At 40.2% G+C, this 20,831-nt stretch overlaps 1 non-coding gene across 1 annotated transcript; it reads right to left on the bottom strand.

Annotated features, from left to right (window-relative positions):
- Nucleotides 1–18,540: 18,540 nt before the first annotated feature.
- On the bottom strand, nucleotides 18,541–18,704 carry LOC142847473 (U1 spliceosomal RNA). Its single transcript, XR_012910223.1, has one exon. It is a non-coding gene; the product is annotated as a U1 spliceosomal RNA (small nuclear RNA).
- Nucleotides 18,705–20,831: the final 2,127 nt, after the last annotated feature.

Here is a 20,831-nt window from a genome sequence, read left to right as displayed (position 1 = left end):
ATGTCTATATTAGTTATAAACTGATTGACCTAGTAGCTCAGACTTCTTATTAACTCTTACAACTTACATTAGCCCATTACTCTTGTCTGTGTTAGCCACGTGGCTTGGTACATTTTTTGGTGAGGCAGTCGCATCTTGCTTCTTATGTAACAATGCAGACTAGGACTTCCTTCTTCCCAGAATTCCCTGTTCTCATTGACCCACCTCTACTTCCTGTCTGGTTGTCCCACCTATACTTCCTGCCTGGCTACTGGCCAATCAGCATTTATTTAAAATATAATTAACAGAATACAGACCACTGTTTCACACCAAAAGCTCGAATTTTCTCAATCTCCCCCTTCCTCTTTGCACTGATTAGCCAATTTTTTCATGTTGTGAAGTCCAGCTCCCAGCAATAGAATGAGATGCAGTCACCCCATGTCAGAGATAAAAACAGGCCATTTTGGCCAAGTGTGCACACTAGCCTAGTATGGGTTCTGGCACACCATTTTTGCAAAAAGAAACCATCTTGCTAAATTACTTTCACTTCATTCATGTGTTACTTTGTGTAACTGATGTGGGACTCCCCTCTGCATGCTGTGAATACCATTGGTTAATAAAGTAACTGCTTTGAGCCCATAGCAGAGCAGGGTAGAACAGAGCTAGGTGGGAAAAACTAATCTGAATGCTGGGAGAAAGAAGGACAGAGTCAGAGAGAAGCCATGGAACTGCCTTCTGAGACAGACACGCTGAAACTTTGCTGGTAGGCCACGACCTTGTGGTGATGCACAGATTAATGAAGATAGATTAAATTAGAATGTAAGAGTTAGCAAATAAGAAACTAGAGCTAATGGGCCAAGCAGTGATTTAATTAATAGTTTCTGTGTAGTTATTTCGGTAGTCTGGGCAGCCGAGAACAAACAAGAGGCCTCCCTACTACATGTAACACTATAGCATGAATAATAAAAGCCCGGAGACAGATATTGGGGTTCAACCTGAAGATCAGAAAAGCAAAGTATCCAGTCACTGGCTCTTTTAACTATAACTATCTAATCTTCAACCCCCTCAGAGATCCAAGAAGGAAATAATATTAACTGTGTAACCAGAAAGTTTAAGTAAGCAACTTCCAAAAATGTGAAAAATGTCAAAAACAGTAGGCTGCCTGGATAGTCACTCAGTTTCTCTTAAACACTGGGGCTTCCATCTTTGGCCTACAGGCCTAGCATATCCAACAGACTTCTCTGTGAAGCAGGATATTCTGAAGGGTTGCCCCTCCTTGTCTCGACAATGTTTGGCAGTCACTTTGTTACTGCTTGTCCAATTAGGACAGCATACTGTCAGCAGTTCAGGCAAAGGGCATTTTCCTTCCTAGTGGCTTACTTTTGCTACAAAGAAAGTAAACTCCATTACCGAAAACAAAATAAGAAAGTAAACTCCATGTGGAGTATCTTCAATGCCCATTATCTTCTCTGAAGTGGAGTGGTACTGCCAGGAACAGACATGTCTCATTGTCATAACATTGTCATAAAAAAGAGCTTATGTTATTAAAACATCTTAAATGTCATATTCTGTAGATCTCTGAAGTATTTGTATAGGGGAAAGTGTTACAACTGTGGAATTGCAGAGATATCCTGACTTATGAGAAGCCAGGCTATACTTAGAGCCACACTAGGAGAGCTCTGCAGACATGCAGCCGCAAAAGAACAGCTCTGGAGGGGTAGAGCCGCAATAGAACAGCTCTGGAGACTGGAGCCACAATAGGCTAGCTCAGCCCAGGAGAAAAAGTATCCTGACTATCAGAAAGCCAGGCTACCTGGAGCTGGGGTGCAGTGGGGGATAGTCTTTCTGCAGGATATAGCAATCCTGCTCTTCTCCTAGCAAGCCACTACAGCTGAGTTCTGCTCTATTCCCTCAAGGGAACATCCTAGCAGAGCTATCTGCTTCTTCTCCAGCTCCAAGATGTTACTTCCTTTGCTAGAACTCTGCTAAAGGGAAAACCCCTGCAGAAATGAAGCAATCTTGTCTGGTTCCTGCAAAAAGTTTTTAATTTTTCTACTCAGACTTGCTCAGCCCCACTTAAGGAGCTTCCTAGTCTGCTCTGCCTTGCTCAGGCCCCCTGAGGGAGCATCTCAGCAAGGTTTTTCGGCTCAGTCCCCTAAGGGATGTCCCAGCCTGGGTCTTCTATTCTGCACCCGTGAATGAAGATCATCACCCAAGACTCTTTTGAGAAAGATTTATTTAGGAAGGAGGAGTCCAGGAGAGTGGCTGCATCTGCCAAGCAGGGATAAAGAGCAGCCATTAACTGAACAGGCAGAGAGGCTTATATAGGACTTTTTAGGGGCAGAGTTTTACTAGGGAGAAGAGGGATTGGTTAGTTTAGTTGGTCACGGGCAGAGATGGCTCAGACTTAATGACCAAACTGTGTTTCTTTCATTAGTCCTTTTTAGCTTTTTTACTTTGATCTTAAGACCAGAGCATATTTCTTTCACTGGCTCTGATTCTAGGACCAGAGTGTGTTTCTTTGACACTAGTTTCAGAGCCAAGGCTTGTTTCTTTGATCCTGGGTTCAAGGATAAAGATGTTTCATTCCCTGACTCAGACCTCAGATACAGTGTGTGTTTCTTTCACTGGCTCTGAGTGTGGAGTCAGGGTGCTAAGTGATTGGTTGGTTTCCTACTCCTGTTGTACCTTTTACTCTACAGTTTGAAGATGACCTGTCTGTTTAGAATATAACTCTGCTTGAAAACATACCTAATGTGACTACAAATTCAATTGTAATAGGTGACTAATTACTAACCTGCATTTCCTTATTATCCTAAACAGCTAATAATAACTTTCATTAACTAGAAGTTTGCGTTACATTGTAAAATGAGCTGTATAAGTACAACAGCTTGAACAAGATTAGATATGTGTGTGCAGTATGTTTTAACAAAATTAATCTCAAATTGTATCAATATACAAAATTTGTATACAATACACAAAAGTCCAATCCAATGTAAAACATTTAAAATTAGTAGTTGTTTTTTAAAAGTAGACTGAATAATGTTTTTATTTTATCATATCTATATTCTCCCTTTTTTATTTTCAGATTAGATTCAATAATCTACCCTTTTATCCTATCATAGCTATATCCCCCCTTTTATTTTTTTAAGATTTATTTATTTATTATGTATACAACATTCCTTCCATGTATGCTCACATGCCAGAAGAGAGCACCAGATCTCATTACAGATGGCTGTGAGCCACCATGTGGTTGCTGGGAATTGAACTCAGGACCTTTGGAAGAGCAGTCAGTGCTCTTAACCTCTGAGCCATCTCTCCAGCCCCCCCTTTATTTTTTGAAACAAGAACTTTGAATCTGATTTCCTTTGTGCAGCTTTTTCCTGACCATTATCAATAACTACTTGTAACCAATCCCCCTAAACAATGACAAATGTCTATAACCCAATGAAAGACCAAAAACTACCCACTCCATCTCTTGGGAATGTGGGTATTGTGTTCTTAAATTTACTTCCTGCTGTCTGGGGGAAACAGCATCTTTAGGGAATCCTGAGAAGAAAAATTTGGGTTAATTGTCAAGTCCTGGGGGGGGGGGGTAGCTGTATCATTTGTTGTCCAGGCTCTGTGAAATGGGAAAGTGCAGGGCTTGTCTCAAGTCCTGCCTAGAGTAGTCTGTGAGGCTGGACCACCTCACCTAGTCACCTTGAAGTTGTTCTGAGCATTTTGTAGTTCAATAGCTGATCTTTAGGTGGTGTTTTTCAGTTTAGTGGTGCTATTATAGTCTTGGAGGAATCGTTGCTGGGGACTTTTGGAGACTTCAAAGGTAGCTGTTAGGCATGTTAATGGTTCACTGCCAAAACTGATAGAGACTCAAACCCAAAGTCATGTAGAAAAAAGATGAAATCTTTTTGTAGAATTAGTTAGTACTCTGTATGACCATTAATATGACAAAAAGTTTAATATATATATTAATTTTATAAATCTTATACCTTAATAAAAAACTGTTAAAGAGTCAGTGTAAAACCAAAGAATTATGAGATTGGCAACAATAAAATAGTCTTTAAATTTTTTGTTTTTCTTCTGTCCCATATCAGGTAGCTCTTCTGACATGACACAGAGATTTTGAATTTCACTTTAATAAGCATACTTCGGTTTAGAGAAGGAAAGAATCACACTCCAACTTCAAAGCTTGCTGTAATCTTTAAATGGACTGGGGCTACAAAAAGACCATTTGCATTATATGTCTACAGAGAACAGCCAAAATAAACATTTGGAAAGATTTATGAAATTGTGTCCTGTTGGTAATGTGATACACCAATAGGCCAATTTACTTTTTTTTGGTGGACATTTTTTCCTGGATGATTTGACCTTTTTTTTCAGATGTCACATTTATCCAGTAGTCTTCAGATTCTTTAGCTGGATGTCTTTGTTCTCCTGAAAAGACAAAACAAAACAAACAAAATCCTTTCCCAACCCTAACTTTGGCAAGTTATATCAGATCAAATAAAAAGCATTTGTTATTTTTATAAGTTAGTTTGGATTAAATGGCCATGCTGTTTGATGAACTATCATCTCTTCTAATTAAGAGGTGTCTCTTGTTCAAATCAAAACTTTATCATGTTTTTATAATTTACTTATTATTATTTTATGTGCATTGGTATTTTGCCTGCATAGATGTGTCAGTGAAGATATTAGATCCCCTAGAAGCAAAGTTACACACAGCTGTGAGCTGCCATGTAGGTGCTGGGAATTGAACCCAGGTCCTCTGGAAGAGCAGTCAATATTCTTTACCACTGAGCTATTTCTCTAGTCCATCTTTATCAATTTTGATAGTATTCATAGCTTCTATTCTCCTGTGGAAACAAAAGCAAAAATGTAACCCATGTCCTTGTTTCCATTCTGAGGTGAGTACTTTAAAGTATATCACCTGATTTAATTCTATAGTTCTTCTACTATCTAATGACTCTCCATGGTTGTTGTTTCTTTCTCATTATCATTTAGAAATTCAAAGTTAATAAAGCATTATTTAGTCTATTTCTGATATTCTTTATCATTGCTCTCTGTTTACTTAACATATCCTTTAGAGTTCATTTTGATCTTTTTATATAACTGCCTGCCCAGTAGGATTGTGTAGTATACCTGCAATGTGCTTTATGTTATAATAAGCAAACAACATTTTCTTAGAGACATATGCTGGCGCCATGTCTGTCTTTAGACAGGTATACTGATGATGGCCATAATTTCGAACAAATGTGTGATTACTGAATCAGCCTTTTCTGAAATCAAATCAGTTGTCCATTGAAAACTTGAATAGGTATCAGTGGTGTGGTGTACATAATTTAGTTTTCCAAATTCTACAAAATAGAACACATTCATCTGCAAGTTTCATTTCTTTGAGTACCTTTTGGGTTACTTCCTGCATGTAGTGGTGTTTGGTTGTATAGAAATAAGTAGGACATTTCCTGATAATTTCCTTGGCTTATTGTCATGTGATGGAAAGTCTTTTTTTTAAATCTTTGCTATTGACATGATGTTTTTTTGTTAATCCTCTTATAAGTGGAATTATCTGGCTTTTGGGATAGTTGTTAATCTCTCCAAAAAAAATTACTACAAGTCCTTTACCATGGTTCACTTTCTGCCCATTTGTCAATTTCATCATTATTAAAAGGTACTTAATTTCTGTTGGGTCTATTCCTGCTAACTGATGAAGTCTCAATTTTCCTCTTAGAATTAATGCAGAGACCTTTTCTACATAAAATTTTTTCTTATTTTTTTTGTTTTTTGTTTTTTTGAGACAGGATTTCTCTGTGTACCTTTGGTACCTGTCCTTGAACTAGCTCTTGCAGACCAGACTGTCTTACCCTGTCTTGGCAAGATTTGTCTTTTTTCTTGTATCCTACTTTTTCTGTCTGGACATCAATCATTATGTCAGCGGTCAATGCATGGATAGTTCCTTACCCAAAGGCCAGTTTTACCAAGAAGAAAACAAGCTCCAAGTGGAGTGGCTTCAGTGTTCAAGATTCTCTTGGGAATAGATCGGTGCTGCCAGGAGCAATTGTATCTCACATCAACAGAACCCTGAGTTATTTACATGCCATATTCTACAGCTCTTTGAAGTGGTTGAAGATTACCTATCTATGCGGAATACAATCTCTATGTATCTAAAGAACCTCATTAATCTAACTATAAGTATGACAAACATGGATGACTATGACCTATAATTCTTCATACCTATATAACTTAAAGACTAAGACTTCATATTAGAATATTAAACAATCTTTAAACAACTGTGCAACAAACGAGGACAGTAACCTCAAAATGTAAACAATGTTTAGGTATCTTGATCAGAGGTAGAAATGTATGTTGCAATATGATAAATATATCCTAAAATTGTATCAATATACAAAAATGTTTTAAGCAGAGGTAGAAGCATACATGCATACAATATGACAAAATAACTTTGCCTAGGTGTACAAATATTGTAGACAGAAACAGAAACATATTCAATATAATTTGAATTTGTATCAATATTCAAGAGTCTATACCAATATAAATTGCCTATAAATAATAACTCACAAGTATTCACTCTATTACTCACTATTATTAGTGTGAGTAAGCTCACACTAATCTATCTATTATCCCATCCAATTTCCTTATCGTTTTTAAAGAGATCCTGAGCTGGGGCTGGAGAGATGGCTCAGTGGTTAAGAGCATTGCCTGTTCTTCCAAAGGTCCTGAGTTCAACCACATGGTGACTCACAACCATCTGTAATGGTGTCTGGCCCTTCTGGCCTGAAGGCATACACACAGACAGAATATTGTATACATAATAAATAAATAAATATTTTTTAAAAAAAGAGATCCTGAGCTTACATAATTTTCACCCCAATCCCCAATCTTATACCAATTATAATAAACCCCTAATTGATGTCCCTAACTCTGAGAACAAACTTTGTTTGGAAAGGGGATGTCATCTTCTAGATTTATTTCCAGCTGTCATGGGGGTGATGTTCTTTCTATAGGATCCTGAAAAAGTAAAATGATGGTTATGTTTCAAGATTATTGTCCAATATAATTGCAAATAGTCTTTGAATATTCAATAGGCTTTTTCTGAGGATCCTATTTGGAGTTCTGGCCAGAACACTGTAAAAAAAAAAAAAAGTACACCATTTCGGCTATCCAAGTTGGAACCATCTTGAGCAGCTGATACCAAAAACAGGTCTTATAGTAGTACTATCAACATCATGATGTCATATTAACCAGGTGGAATTGTTGTGGGGTCCCAGCTTCTTCCTGGAAACTTTAAAGATTACTGCAGGAAAATTTATTTTTCATTATGGAAAACTTAAACATTACTTATACAAACATATATTCAATGAAAGGTAAGATAGAGACAAAAATAGATATGAAGAAAAATAATTTTTTTAATTCTTTCTTTTTTTCTATTCTATACCAAATGGCTTCTGACATGAGATAGAAACTCTGAAATTTTCTTTTATTAACATGCTTGAATTTAGAGGACAGAGCTGTTGTCCAATTCCAAAGTCAGGTTTGATTTTTAAGTGAGTCATGACTATTATTATAGTAGGTAGCATACATAGAGAGATATAGATATGTGTGTGTATGTGTTTAGTGATTTTTACCCTCAGACAACCTGTCCTCAATAGTCATAATTCTCTTTGGTTGGTGATCCTATTTAGATAATTATCTTCTCCTCTTTAGGCATCTAGATGTCCAGGGGCTCTTGACTTTCTGAAGATGAGAATTTTTCTGCAAAGTCAAGAACAGAACCCTTTCCTTACCACCTGTATGGTTGTCACCTCTGTGAATGAGCCATCATTTCTCTTTCTCAAGAGGTTTCTCTTTTTCAAATCAAATCTTTATTAATTTTGGTGGTATCTATAACCTTTCTTCTGCTGTGGAAACAAGAGTGAAACCCTTTCCCCAACATAACACATCTTTTGTTTTCCATTCTGAGATCAACACATCCTTGAAGTACACCAGCTGATTTAATTCAGAAGACTTTTCTATTATCCAATGTCCCTCTGCTGCTGTTGTTTCGTTCTCATTAGTGTTAAGAAAATTTAAGGTTAATAAAGCATTATGTAATCTATTTCAGGGGGTATTTCCATCCCTTTCTGTTCAATATATCCTTTATAGTTCAATTTGATCTTTCTATAACTACCTGACCTGTAGGATTGTTTGATATACCTGCAATATGCTTTATATTATAATAAGCAAAAAACTGTTTCATTTTCTTAGAGACATGTCCTGGACCATTATCTGTTTTTATTTGTGCAGGTATATCCATGATGGCCATAACTTCTAGTAAATGTGTGATTACTGAATCAGACTTTTCTGAGCTCAAAGAAGTTGTCGAGTGAAAACCTAAATAATTGTCAATGGTATGGTGTACATATTTTAATTTTCCAAATTCTGCAAAGTGGAATATATACATCTGCCAGATTTCATTCTTTTGAGTACTCTTTGGGGTACCCTGCAGATAGTGGTGTTTGGTTATAGAAAGAACAAATAGGACATCTCTTTATAATCTCCTTAGCTTGTTGCCATATAATAGAAAACTCTTTCTTTAAACCTTTGCTATTGACATGATGTTTTTATGAAATTCTGAGGCCTTCAACACACTTAGCTTTGGCCTTTGATCATTTATAAAAGTCTGCCAGAATATATGTTTCCTATTTCCTGTTGGAATTTTTGATTCATCCTCCATGTTTATTTCATCATCCAGAACAGTATGTCTTTTTACAGAAGGCTCTAGATTTTCCAATTTTCCTGGTGAAACATGTCCTCCACAGTGACTGGGAATGACTGGGACACTTTTGACTTGGGGGCCTGTAAGAGGCCCCACAAGGAGTTTTCCAATGATAACAGGTGCCTTGTCTGTCTTTTGTTTATCTGCACTCATTGGTCCAATGTCTACATAATCCAGAAGGTTCATACCTTTTAATTTTGCCATTCCCAGAGGAGACATTATTTCTACAAATTCCTTGTCTACAATCCCTTCTCAGGTGTCCTATTCTACAACAATTGAAACATTGGCATTTTGACGTCTCTTCATTCCTTTGGAAATTGCTTGTCCTACCCAAGATTCAGTATTATAGTCAAAGATCTCAGTGTTCATTGTATGTAGGATCCATTCATCCATTGGTGCTGATCTAACCTTTAAAGGCCCAAGTATCTTTTTGCATTCTAATTTGGCATTTTTAAAAGCCAAATTCAATAAGTACTCAGCTAGCATCTGGGTCTGTACTCCTATTTGTACAGCCTTAGTTAGTCTTTGTAAAAAGTCACTAAAGGGTTCTCTTTGGCCCTGTTTAACTCTGGTATATGATTCAATTAATTTTCCTAGCTCTTGAATCCTGTCCCAAGCATTTAAGGCTGCTTTGTGGAACAGGGACAAGATTTGTTCATCATAAAGAGCTTGAGCCTGTGGGTCAGCATAAGTACCCTCACCAAGAATTTGATCTTGGGAAGTCTCACATCCTTTTTCTTTTCCCTGTTCTTCTAAAAATTTTGCTTAATTTCTTTTAGATCATTCATTTCTATAGGTATCCATCTACCTTCTTTGGGTCCTTTTGGGCATTTAGAACTTGATGCTTTGTCAGAGTAGACGACAGGGTAAGAAGCTAAAACTTTGGGTAAGTCATCTCTGACCGGTACTGGTGATGTTAAATCCTGTCCTTGTACCTTCTTTCCCTGTTCATCAGCTCCAATAATTTCCTTAAATTGTTTCCAACTTTTTACTGTTGTCTTTTGTAAATCCTGAATCTCCTGGCCTGTATGTATTTCTAGTGATTTCATTGAGGCACATAGCCTCTGGTCCTCATTCTGCACATGTGATTCCAAGGTCTGAAGTTTTTTCTTTAAAGATAACACCTTATCCTTGGACATTATCTGGATAGTGTGCAGATTGCCTTCCTGGAGAGATACTCTGTCTGCTAACCTATCATAAATTTTTAACAGATTTTGATTGTCAAATTCAACAGTATGAATTCTTTCAGATAATTTCTCCTTTGACATGAGAATTTTGTCTGTCAAATTAATGTTAACCTTTTCAATGGTATTAATTTTTTCATGTAACTTTTGATTTTCAATGGTATTAACATTAACATTGTAATGGCTGAGTCTTGGTTTCAGCCCCTACCTGGGGTGCCAAAGGTGAAATACTTCTCAGGAGGAAGGAGGAGTAAAATATTTCTATAGTAACTTCACACGCATGCTGAGGGTCATGCTCTTTATTGTTCTGTTCTTCACTGCACTCTATTGTTCTGCAATAATCTTGTCCTATTCCTAATTCCTCCTAGCTTCTTCTTCCAGATATTTTCTCCTTCATTTTCCCACATTCTTCTTTTTCCTACACTCTTATCCTTTTTACATTTCTAATTTTTGCCAGCTTCTCCCTCCAGCTACTACTTCTCTTAGTCTAGTCTTTCAAAATCTCTCTTTTTCCAGAGGCTTGAAGCAATAGGTAATAGTTGCAGTGTTAGCTTTTCATTGGTCAGAAGCACATTTCTAGGCTAAGCAATAAGGGCAGAGCCATTGCCATGGCAACATAAGGTCCCAAAGCTGTAGGAGCAAAGCCACAACGAGACAAGGGGACACAGGGCCAAATGACAACTTTAAAACACTGCTCCATTGTAGTAGACTGGCGAGTAAAGAGCTGACATGCTTTAAGATTAATGTGAGGTTAGCTTGGATCAGCACTTTCCTATCTGGTGGTGGAGGGAATGCAGGACACCCTTGTTCTCTGTCTCTTTGAGAACTATGGCTCAACAACTTTAGACATGCCATAATTCTTTCCTTGAGCATCTGTGAATGCCTCACTAGAGGTCTCTTTACCTTGACACTACCACTGACCAACTGTCTGTCACGGAAGATAATTGAAGGAGGACAGACTTCTAAGTTTATACAAAGACCTATTTGAGAGATGTTGACCGAGGTTTCTGTCCTGCCCGGTTCTGCAGCCATTAAGTCCCAAAGAATCACACAGAGGTCTACATTAATTATAAACTGATTTGCCTATTAACTCAGGCTTCTTATTAACTCTTATAACTTATATTAGCCCCTAATTCTTGTCTGTGATAGCCATGTGGCTTGGTACCTTTTTTCAGTGAGGCAGTCACATCTTGCTTGCTCTGTGTCTAGCTTCCTCTGTGTCAGAGTGACGACTGCAGACTGAAACTTCCCTCTCCCCAGAATTCTCATCGCCCCACCTATACTTCCTGCCTGGCTACTGGCCAATCAGTGTTTATTTAAAATACAAGTAACAGGGTACAGACCTTTGTCCCACAGAGAGAATAGGGGTATTGACTTTTGTATTAATAGGAGCGGTGGGGCTGCGTCCCCAACACCCCAGCCGCCTGGCTAGCTTATGCCCGAAATAACAACACACAAATTGTATTCATTTAAACACTGCTTGGCCCTTTAGCTCTAGCCCTTACTGGCTAATTCTGATATCCTGATCAACCCATCTCTAATAAACTGTGTAGCTCCGGTCTTACCGGGAAAGATTCAGCATGTCTGACCTGGCGCGTGCGTCTGCCTGGGAGCTGGGAGCATGGCATCTCTCTGAGGCATCTGCTCCCGAGAGGAGAGCTGTGGAGTCTGAGCTCACTTCCTCTTCCTCCCAGCGTTCTGTTCTGTTTACTCCACCTACCTATGTTCTAACCAATAAAATGGGCAAAGGCAGTTCCTATATTAGCCAATGACCTTCCTCCATCAGACTATAATTTCTTTCTTGGCAAAAATCACATATTGCTGGGAAAGTCATCAAATATATCAATGCACAGGAGAAATTGTGCCCAGTAAACAGTTAACACACTGTAGTGCTGTGGGAAGAATCCCCAAGCTGAAATGTGAGGGAAAGAGCTCTTCACACAAGAAATCTGCAGTGAGGACGACTAACACATTCAGAAGGCAGTATACATTATCGCCCTGCTAAATAAAGTCTATCTCCACATGATTTGCATCTCTGATGGGTTGGCCCCTGAAGTACTCACTGAGCTCTCACTGAATAATTCTGTAGTCTGTAGCAGTACCTGTGACTCCCAACTGTCTGGAACTTCGGTTCCCAACACTGTCTTTTGCCCTCTGAAGGCAGGATGCATACAAGTGGTGCACAGGCATTCATTCAGGCAAAATACCCATATACATCAAATTTTTAAAATAACAAAAAAAAGGAAGTTCAAATTAAAGCAGTGTAACAATGGCAATCCAAATATCCATTTGAAATATTTTTAATTTTATTTAAGCAAAAAAAAAAGTGTGTGTGTGCACGTGCATGAGCGTCCTTTGGCACTGTGGAAGAGCTTTACACCTTCATATCACGCTTGCTCCTGGAATAAAAGTGGCCGTACAGTTTTCCTTTCCTGTGTGTGTGCTGTGACTTAGCCTGCCACCACCTTTAATTGTTGGCAACCAGATATCACGAGATTAGTTTGGAATATCTTGTGTGAGTTGTGATTATGAGCTAGCCTGGGATACTGTCCTGATGGTTTGAAATAAGACCTGTGAGCCCTTACAGGGTTTCCTCACCGGTGCCAAATTTGGAACATTTGTGAGTCATGGTTGAAATCGCCGTGTCAGCCAGGTAATGGTAGTACACACCTTTAATCCCAACACTCCGGAGGCAAAGGCAGGTGGATCTCTGTGAGTGCAAGGCCAGCCTCGCCTACAGGGCAAGTTCCAGGATAGACTCCAAGCCACCCAGAGAAACCCTGTTTTGAAAAACAACAAAAAAGTAAGGGAGAAATCTGTGTAATACTCACAAGTAACACCACATTCTCACAGTCCAGACCTACCTACCCCAGAAACTGATTTCAGGTAGTAAATATATAAAAAGTAGTTGATCTTATTTAATGAATTTTACTAAAAACCTTGCTAAACACTTTTTTTTTACTTTTATTGCATTTCTGTTTTTCTGATTTTTGTGTGCATGCAGACACGTGTCTTGGTGTGATATGGGAGTCAGACAACAATTTACAGGCATTGATTCTCTCCTTTCACGAGGTCGGGCTCAGAAATCCAAATCAGATTATTAAGCACGGCAGCAAGCTCCCTAGCCTAATGATCTATCTTGCCAGCCCCCTTACTAAACATACTTAAAAGTCTTGTATTCTTGGAGGGGGGGGCTGTTGAGACAAGGGATTATGTAGCTCTAGCTGTCCTGGAGCTCACTATGTAGACAAAGCTGACCTCAAACTCCCCGAAATATACCTTCCTCTGCCTTTCAAGTTTATCTGTTTGGTTAACTGGTTGTTTTTGAGATAAGGTCTCTCTATTAGTCTGCCCTTGAGGTCTTGGAATACAAAGTCCTTTTCAGTGCTGGAACTAAACACATGGGCTTCCAGTAATTGGGCGGGCCAGTTTCCACAAGATGCCACCCACATAAGGGAATGGGCGTCAGAGCTCAGGTTTATTTGACTTATGCTTCTGTAGGACATTAGACCCAGTACACTGTGTTTATCCCTGGTTACTATCTAAAGGAATTAGCTGGGAAAAACTCATGTATAAACCCCTAAAAATACATAAGAACTGTATTGGCTTAAAAAAGGGAATCCAGGGCTGGAAAGATGTCTCAGAGGTTAAGAGCACTGACTGCTTTTCTAAAGGTCCTGAGTTCAATTCCCAGCAACCACATGGTGGCTCACAACCATCTATAATGAGATCTGATGCCCTCTTCTGGTGTGCAGGCAAACATGCTGCATATATAACAAATAAATGTTTTTAAAAAGGGGGGGATCCATGTTTAAAGCCAGATCTGATATGACTGCCGCTACCACAGATGGGATCTGCGGAGTTAGCTATGTTGAACTGGGTCAGACACAAAAAATTATAATTTTCTCCTTTGAGGATTGGGCTGTAATCTGTTAATCATGTAGAGGAAGAAATCCCCAAGGCTGAGGTTAGAGCTAGGCATATGTGTAGTACCCATGCCCCAAGCTGGGACTGAAGGTAGGACCAGGTACCATTTCTGCACAATAAACGATACCCAGAAAGAACTCAGGTATGGAACTCTACATAGCTAAGAATAACCTTGAATATCTGTTCCTCCTGCCTCCATCTCCTGACTGCTGGGATTACAGGCCTGAGCTGCCACGCCCCATTTTATGCAGTGCTGGGAGTGGAACCCAGGGCTTTATACATATTAAGAAAGCATTCTACCAAGCGAGCTACATTCTCAGCTTCTAGACGTTTTTCTGACTCCCATCAGTTTTCTTAGAGCCTCTGCCTTGATTCTTTCATAGTGTGGAGTCTGCCCGTGCATAGAAGGATCTCTGTTTCACAGGCCTTTATGATTCTTTATCTGTGTGAACATTGTAATGAATTATTATAGTCCTTGATTACTTTGCATTTTCAATGTCTTGTATTTGTGGTCTATCCTAATCCACTTTTTATTGATGGAATGAACATGAACAATAAACAATGATAAAAGCTAATTTGGGGAGAAACGAGTTTATTGGACTTAGACATAGTCTGTCATTGAGAGAAGTCTAGCAAAACCAAAGTTTACCAGTGTAAACAGCTCAGTGTCCAAGATCTAGGAACCAGTCTTGATCTTCTGGGCTCCAAAGACCCTGGGCAGCTCCACTTTTTCAGGTCTGCCATCCACAGCACACCCAACTTGTGGAATAAACCTGGCCTGACTCTACCAACCTGCCACAGCCCTGCTCCCTCCAGTTGCTGGGCTGGGGCTCTCTACTGTAACGAGGCTGTACCTTCCCCAGTGGCCTTTCTTCAGGGACCGACTCTCTGCCACAAGATGCAACCCTTGGTCACTCTCCATGACCCCTCCATCCTGCAGTCTTCTTTGTCACCCAGACCATTACCACACGGGAAACTCTTACACATTAACAAGTACAGCCGCCAGCTTAAGATGCAGGTCTGGACTCGCTCTGGACCACAGCTTCTGTGCGCTGACCCCTGAGGGATTACTCCCAGATTTCACCTCAGAGATGCTGGTGTCCTTGATCACTGTTGATATTTGGGCTCCAGCTAATTAGCATCAGTTGTCTCAGTGAAGATCACTTCAGAAGCGCTGGTCTCTTGTTAGGATGACCTTCATCTTAACAAGTCAGATGGTCTTCATCTCCAGATGACCAGAAACCGCACATTCTCCATTCAGACTATTACATGAAGAGTCCTTTGCTTTCCTCTAAAACTCCGTAATTCAGGCCTCCACCACCAGCACCTCTCTCAACCCTCCTGTCTCCCAAGATCCCATAACATCTCAGTAAGCTCAGAGGATTCAATAGTTTTTTTTTTCTAGCCTAAAGCTCCAAAGTCTTTCACTATGCTCCCCCAAAACAACATGGTTAGGTGCAGCAACACCCCTACAATCCTAGTACTATTTTCTGTTTTAGTTTGGTTTTCTGTTGCTGTAAGAAACAAAATGACCCAAAACAATTTGGGATGGAAAGGGTTTAATTTATATCTTAGTCACAGTCCATCATTGAAGGAAGTCAGGGCAGGAACCTGGAGTCAGGAACTGAGACAAGAGATCATGGAGGAATGCTGTAAACTGGCTTCTCCAATGCTTTTTTATACCTTCCAGGATCAGCTACTCAGAGGTGGCACCACCTACAGTTGACCTGGGCCCTCCCACATCAGCCATTAATCAAGACAATGTCCCCCACAGACAAGCTTACGGGTCACTCTGAAGGGGGACAATCCCTCTTCCCAGACGACTTTGGTTTGTGTCACACTGACAACAGCTGACAACACACTGTGCAACCTGATGATGTTTTCTTCTGCACATTTCTGTGTTATGGTTCGGTCTCATCACGTGACCAGGCAACCCCCAAGAGTTTATTCAGAAAAACAATATAGTACAAAAAGAGAGGATGAGGGACAATTCAGTGGACAGGACCTATTACCACATAAGCCTGAGACCTGAGTTTGGATCCCGAGGACCCATAGACAAGCTGGCAATGGTCACGTGCTCCTGCACCCCCGGAAATGGTAGGGGAAGGAAACCAGGAGGATTGGTGGGGTTTGCTGGCTTACTCTAAAAACAGCAAAGCTGAAAGTCCCTGTCTCAAGGGGATAAGGAAGAATTTGATAGAGTAGAACAGCCAACGTCCTCCTCTGGCCTCTGAATGTGGTCACGGATATGTGTGGCCAAACACACATGCATGTGTGCGTGCACACGCGCGCGCGCGCGCACACACACACACACACACACACTCACACTCACACACACACGCACTCACACGAAATAAATACTTTTTTTAAAAAAAAGTAGCTTGTATCAATGGCACACACAAATCTCAACCTTAGGGCTGTCCACAAAGCCTGAGGACCTAAGTTTGATCCTTGAAACCTACACGACAGGAGAGAGTCCCACTCGCAAGTTGTCCTCCAACCTCCATATAAGTGCTCTGTCATGTTCACATCCCTAAAAAATAAATAAATAAATAAAAATTTAAAAACTATACTTTATATCATATACAACAATAAACTAAGAAAGGATCAGGAATATAAATTTAAATTAAAAAAAAAAACTACACTGGGCAGTGTTCAAGTGTGACCACTAGGTGGCAGTAGCCCAAAGCATAATTTGGGCAGTTGGAGCAGATGGTGCAGACTTCCACCCTGGTAATCAGAGCGCATAAGTGGGTAGACAGAACTGCCAGCAGAGAAGGCAGTCAGGGAGGAGGCTTGCATGACTATCTATCCAGGAGTTTCTGGGTCAGATCTGATAGCATCAAGTGGTTGGGCTCTTCACAGTCACAGGGGTTATCCTAGCCATGGCTAACAGGTCTGGGGCACAATTTCAATGACTATAAAAAGCATGATGAAAAAGATTCTTGCTTGAAGTTTGAAACAATCACTACTGTCAGTAATCGTTCTATCCACATTGAAGTGCAAGCATATCTTTGGCTTCCAGCTCTCAGTGTTTTGGATTTACAGGAAAGGAGTACCACTGAATCATATAATAATGGGTTTTAATAGTGAAACCACCATACAGCTCTCCAGACCCGCTATGCCATTTTACTACGCAACACACATTTCCTTCTTTTTACTTTTTGTTTCTTCCTTTTCATTTTGTATTATGTGAGGTGGGCACATGCATGGATTTCAGAGGACAACTACTAGAGTCGGTTCTGCCCACCACTTGAGCTCCAGGGGTCAAACTCAGGTCATCAGCCCTGGCAGAAGTGCCTTTGCCCACTGAGCCATCCTGCCAGCCCTGCTTTGCTTTTTAGAATCCCTCCTCCAACTGCTGCTGATGATAACCAGAATCAGTGTGGTAAATGAGATCTTATTTGTACTCTGCAGGGAATCTATACCTTTGCACATGTTAAATACATAAGATACACTACAGCCCTCTTGTTACACATGCTAAGTACATAAGATCCACTACAGCCCTTCTGTTACACATGCTAAACACATAAGATCCACTACAGCCCTCTTGTTACACATGCTAAGTACATAAGATCCACTACAGCCCTTCTGTTACACATGCTAAACACATACGATCCACTACAGCCCTTCTGTTACACATGCTAAGTACATAAGATACACTACAGCCCTCTTGTTACACATGCTAAGTACATAAGATCCACTACAGCCCTCTTGTTACACATGCTAAATACATAAGATCCACTACAGCCTCTTGTTGTGGTTTGTATTTATTTTCCCTATTTAGTGATTTAACCATCTTTTGTTGTACTTCCTGCTCATTTGTATGCCTTTTATATATTTGAGTTTTATTGTTGCTCTTGAATTCACAGGTTTTGTATGAGGGTATGTGTGTGTCTCAGGCTGGGCTCAAACTTTTTATTTGACCTCAAAATGTTTTAAAAACTAGTAAACAAATCAGCAAGATGGATCTCACTACATGGATCTGCCTCTGCCTCTCAATTGTTGCTGTTAAAGGTATGGGACACCATATCTTAATTTTGATTTAACAGATAATAATATTAGCCATTTTCTTTTGTATGGTCATTGGTGGGACAGGTAATTCTACTTGTTTTTCTGTATCTGGGTTCTTTTGATTCTAGGGTTGCTATAGAGCTTGTTTTCTCCTCTCTGAGTAGCACTGGGATGACCCTAAGGAGACCTCCGAATCAAACTAGAAGAGCTGGAAGGCTGAACTGCTTGACAAAGAATTCACAAGTCTGCGTTTTTTAAAGTTTTTTTTTTAACTTTTTTCCTCATGTGTCTCTGTGAGTGTATACAGCAAGGTGCATGCATGGAGGCCAGAGGACAGCGTGTGCCGGTCAGTCCTCTCCTCTCACCATATGCGTTCTGACACTGGACTCAAGTCCTCTGGATCGGCACTAAGAAGCCTTTACTTTCAGAGTTCTCTCAAAAGTCCTGGAAAGTCATTAAAATAACCAGGCGGCGCTGGCACACGCATTTAATCTCAGTACTTGGTAGGCAGAGGCAGGTGGATCTCTGTGAGTTCAAGGCCAACCTGGTCTACAGAGTGAATTCCAGGACAGGTTCCAAAGCTTCAGAGAAACCCTGTCTGGAAAACAACAACAACAAACAACCATATTTTATATGTTTCAGAGTTCATCTGTGGGCTTCAGAGGTGGCTTAGCAGTTATGTAGCTCCCCATTGCCACAAATTATACAGTCAAGTTTCCCATATTTGGGGGGAATGCAGGGGTCAAAACATTTAGAGTACAATGAATAGGCCATGCTCTGTGAAAGCCGCCTTTATGATCACAGTATCTCCCCTGCCAGGTATTTATGTTTTGTGTCTGAGACAATGTCTTAGTTACTATTCTATTGCTGTGACAACCATGACCAAGGCAAATCTTATTTCAAAAGCAGCAGCAGCATTTACCGGAGGCTTGCTTACAGTTTTAGAGGGCCAGTCCATGATCCTTTATTTTGGGGGGAAGCAGACATGTATGTCACTGGAGCAAAAAATGAGAGCTTTACATTCCGATCTGCAGGCAGCAGGCAGAGAGACATACTGGGATTGGCATGGGCTTTTGAAACCCACCTCAAGTGACGCACCTCCTCCAAGGCCATCCCTCCTAATCCTTCTCAAACCATTATACTAATTGAGAACCAAGCATTCAAACATGAGTCTTTCTCATTCAAACCACCACAAACAGGAACTCAGTTAGCCCTGGGCAGTCTCAAACTTACCACTGCAAGGGTGGACCTTGAAGTCTTAATCCTCCTGTTTCCACCTCCTGAGTCCTGGCAAGACAGGGGATCTACCACAACACTCACCCAAAATGGCCTCAAACTCAATATGTAGGGAATACTGGCCTTGAATTCCTGATCAATGTGGCCTCATGCCCTCAAGTGTTAGGATTATATTAGTGTGCCATTATTTTCATGCTATTTGTTTAACTTTTTATTATTATTATTATTATTATTAAAAATTTCCACCTCCTCCCCACCTCCCATTTCCCTTCCTCATCCCCCCACGCTATTTGTTTTTTTAAGATTTTTTTTTTTCAGCAGGGCGGTGGTGGTACTCGCCTTTAATCCCAGCACTTAGCAGGCAGAGGCAGGTGGATCCCTGAGAGTTCATTGCCAGCCTAGTCTACAGATCAAGTTCCAGGACAGTCAGGGCTACACAGATAAACTTATTTCAAAAAAAAAACAACCAGAAAAGAATTTTTATTATTTTGTGTGCATGAGTGTTTTACCTACATGTATTTATGTGTAGCACATGACTGTATGATGTTCTCAGGAACCAGAAAAGGACATCAGATGAGCTGAAATTGGAGTTACAGGCATGATTGTGAGCCACCATGTAGGCACTGGGAACCAAATACTAGGCCCTCTAGAAGAGCAACAAGTGCTCTTACCTGCTAAGTCATCATTTTAGCCCCACCCCTTGATTTTTAAAGATAGATAGGATATTAAAGAAAAATGTTAAAAAAAGAAAGACAAGATCTTGCTGTATAGCACAGGTCTTAAACTCAATCCTACTTCTACCACACAAATTGTAGGATTATAGAAACAGGGGCCACTGCAATCAGACCTGTATGCAACCAAAGCATTGAGTAGTCTAAGGGTTTATTCATTGATTATTACATCTATTTGTTAGAACTAATGCAACAAAGAAACCCACCAGGTAGCTTAAACATGGTTATTCATTTCTTACAATTTGGAGGCTGGAGATCAAAGATCAGCACAGCTCAGGTAGTTTCCTCTGGAGACCACAAGCAGAAACTCCTTGGTAACAATCTGTCTCTATTTGCAGAAGGCTGAAGACTTATTATTTATTATGATCATCTCGTGTGCATCCTGCTGCACCTTAACCTTCTGAGGACATCAGTCACTCTGCCCTAAGGGGCGCATTACAACATACCTTCCTTTTCATTGTCGTTACATGTATAATAAGTGTTTTGCCTGCACATGTAGGTGAAGTCTATGTTTGCTGAGCACTTACAGAGGCCAGAGAGGGTGCCAAATCCCCTGGAACTAGAGTTGTGGATAGTTGCGAGTTGCCATGTGAGTGCTGAGAACTGAACCCATGTCCTCTGCAAGAGCAGCAGGTGCTTCTAACTGTTTAAGCCATCTCTACAGACCCTCATTTTAATTTTCAAAATATATTACTGGGGGCTGGCAAGTGGGCTTGGGTGCCACAGCATTCACATGAAGGTCAGAGGACAGCTTTTAAGAGCCACTTCTCTCCTTACACTGTGGGGAACCAGGGATAGAACCCAAGTTGTCAGGATTGTATGTAGAATGCTTTTATCTGCTGAGCCATCTCAACGGCCCTCAATTAAGTTCTTTAAAAATTTACTTATGACTGTGGCATACGTGGGAAGTAAGCAAACATACGGAGGTCAGAGGACAACTGTAAGGCACTGGTCCTCTTACCCTGTTGAAGCATGACAAGGTGTCTC

The sequence above is a fragment of the Microtus pennsylvanicus genome, chromosome 3 (assembly GCF_037038515.1).
Source record: "Microtus pennsylvanicus isolate mMicPen1 chromosome 3, mMicPen1.hap1, whole genome shotgun sequence".
Lineage (NCBI taxonomy): Eukaryota > Metazoa > Chordata > Mammalia > Rodentia > Cricetidae > Microtus > Microtus pennsylvanicus.
The sequence above is the reverse complement of the archived record's forward strand: the minus strand, read 5'-3'. Positions and strand labels throughout refer to the sequence as shown.